This window comes from Astatotilapia calliptera, chromosome 13, assembly GCF_964374335.1.
Source record: "Astatotilapia calliptera chromosome 13, fAstCal68.1, whole genome shotgun sequence".
Classification (NCBI taxonomy): Eukaryota; Metazoa; Chordata; class Actinopteri; order Cichliformes; family Cichlidae; genus Astatotilapia; species Astatotilapia calliptera.
The window spans coordinates 21,946,272-21,949,131 of NC_137434.1; the positions used below are offsets into that span (position 1 = coordinate 21,946,272).

The 2,860-nt window shown below is 38.5% G+C and overlaps 1 non-coding gene across 1 annotated transcript in view; it reads right to left on the minus strand.

The window, feature by feature from the left end:
* Window positions 1–2,391: 2,391 nt before the first annotated feature.
* Window positions 2,392–2,860, minus strand: part of LOC113034995 (splicing factor 3b, subunit 5) — a 2,155-nt gene continuing 1,686 nt past the window's right edge. Inside the window, exon 2 of the transcript XR_013901006.1 lies at window positions 2,392–2,860. This exon is cut by the window's right edge and continues 168 nt beyond it. This is a non-coding gene — a transcript (splicing factor 3b, subunit 5).

The following is a 2,860-nucleotide window of genomic DNA, read 5'->3' on the forward strand; positions in this document are numbered from 1 at the left end:
TCCAATAAATCATCCAAGTATTTTATTTTTTAATATTATGCTCCATTCATTAACTAGAGGATTTATATGAGATCATGAGAGACAGTTTTTGCTCCTTGTTCATAATGAGTAGAAGATGAGTGTTCATTATGACCTTGTAGCTGTCATGGTGAGGATTTAAGACTGTTGGCAGGCAGGCTTGAGTATTTATGGTCACTGTGACAGACTTGGAAAAGAAAAACAGTACACAACAGCTGTATGCTGCTTTCACATTTTCTTACTGTGTGAACAGTTTTCATCTGTGCTTCAAAGCAATTTCTTACACAAAACTGTAGTGACGTAATGGTACAAGAAAGGCTTTCTGTTAAATAACATGTTTTTCTCAGCACTGACAAAAAACCTTGTGATGGTGCTCAGTGCTTTAGAAGATGCTCTGATAATTTCTCATAGCTGCTGGTGATTTAAAAAAAAAAAAAAAAATGAATGTGTCCTTTTTATAATTGAAAACAGGGCCTTCTTTCAGGGTGCCTCACATACATATTCGATATCGGCTGTTCTTGAGATCACACAATCATATGATACAACTAAACAGAAAATTGAGAAGCAGACAATTATTTATGGGCTCACGTCTTGCATAGTCAAGCATTTTATGTGTTTCGCATGCGTGTGTGTGCGAGACCGCACACCAACAAAACCTCACGCAGCTTTCTCGCCTGACTTGGCAGCGCTGTCTCCCCGAGTCTGACAGTGAGGACAGATGGCAAGGACTTACCCCACCAAGAAAGCCTCCAACACACAATCTCAGCCATAATACACGACACAAAAACTTCCCTGGCACCTCCTGACTACTATCACAGTCCAACAATGAGTCATGTTTAGCGTCCTCTCCCACCAACTGACTGTGTGCGCAAATTTGGATGACAGCATACTTTCATGAACCACCTTAAGTCAGCAAGTGAAACCTCAGCCCCTGCTGTGCCTTTCTGATTGCTCCCCAAGCAAAGTCCTTGTATGGACCGCAGCATCACACATAGACTCGACTTTAACAAGCCTGAGGCAATTAGTTTTATAAAAAACCTGATCCCATGGTTGGTGGCATAATAAACCCACACTCCTTATCAAAGATCCAAATTCATTCTCTGGAAAAAATTTTCTTAATGTCTACCCTGACCACCGCTGTTGAGCTGTGCTACAGAGGTTTTTGCTGCACCTGCTTGAAAAGTTCATTTGAAATCTGATCACTGTTACATGCTTTTCAGAATTGTAAATAAAAGGTAGCAGACAGAATTTTAAAGCTCAATTAACTATGAATATCACATATGTTCATTGACAAAATGTTTATATATATAAAAAAATATAGCATGCCAAGTCTCAGTCACGGACAGCTGATCTTTGTCGGCTCAAGTGTGTGTGCGTTGAACACGAATTAGAAAACTGGTCAGTTCTGTTTTTGTAAGCTATTTATCACCAAGAATATTCAATCAAGTCATTTTGAGCTCTCTGATTAGGCTTTGGTTGTGTAATACTTTGGAAAACAGCTACATTGAGTGATTAAACATCAGGAAAGGATGTTTGGAGAAACTTGGCTGAATCTGAGCACACACAATGCTCTTGTACACTTCTCCATTCAACCTGGTGATTACAATACTATTGTTCCAATTCTACTGGCAACCATGTATGCTCGTCCCATAACGCGGTTTACAGATAAGGAGGGTGCTTTGCACAATGAGCTGTTTGTTTTTCGCTTCACTTTGTTTTTACAATTTTATTCCATTATAATCAAAGCTGACTTTTCCTTCTTCACAGTGCAAATGCTCCCCCACAAGATCTGCTAGCTTGTTCTCTATCCCTTAGTTCTCTTTGTAAACCGGCTTACCTTTTCATATCTAAAAGTTTTTTCCATGACTAGGTTTAGTCAAATATCTCCTGTGCACACATTTTTCTTTTTAATGTGAGTGCCAAAGTACAAAAAAAAAAAAAAAAAAAAAAAAAAAAAACCTGATTCAGTGGAAACATAAATCCTTCCACCAAGACTGAATGACTTGGACATGAGCTGGCTTTCACAGCAACTACTTTCTATCCAACAGAACAGCTACAGGTAGTGTGGGAGTGTAACAGAAAGCACTTTCCACCTGATGAGCAGATATTCTTTTTGCACAAATTGTTCTCACTCCCCCTGTTGTGTCACAGGGATGAGCGGTAACCATGCCAAGAAACATTGGAACTGCTGTCCCTTTGTTGCTGCCCAACACTGTCAATACTAAATCAGTTTTTATTGGGTACAAACTTTTTTTCCTGATTTTTTTTTTTAAACTTACTGTATAAATTACTACATTGTAAATCACAACAGGTCAATGAATCCGAACCATTGGCCATTAAATCTAAATTCATGTAAATGCAATCAACAAGTGCTAAAATAGAAAAAGACAAATTTTAATGAAATCAAGAATACATCTCCATCCTTTAATGCAAACACATGCAGATGAAAGTACTACACCTTATACCTGCTTTCTATTATGTCCTCTGGTACATGTTCAGCTGTTAAAGCACTTTCACCTTTAAACAACTGTTTAGAAAACTGTGCTGGGCAAGAAAATATTTTGTTCTGGTCCATATAAAACCAAAAAAAAGAAAAAGTCTTCTCTTCTATAAGTACACAACGAATCCAGTAATGGTGGAGTCAAACAAGGATGCAGTAGCAGTTTTAGCTGGAATATTTTTTGTTTCTAACAAAAAGCATCCACTGCTCACTCCAGTGTGATCTAGGCATCATCAGGTTTATCTGCTGGTGGTCCACATGGCTGAAGCATCTTCTCCATCAGGTTGAAACGAACACGCGCTTTACTCTCGTTCTCAGCCACAGCAAAGTAATTCAGCAGGT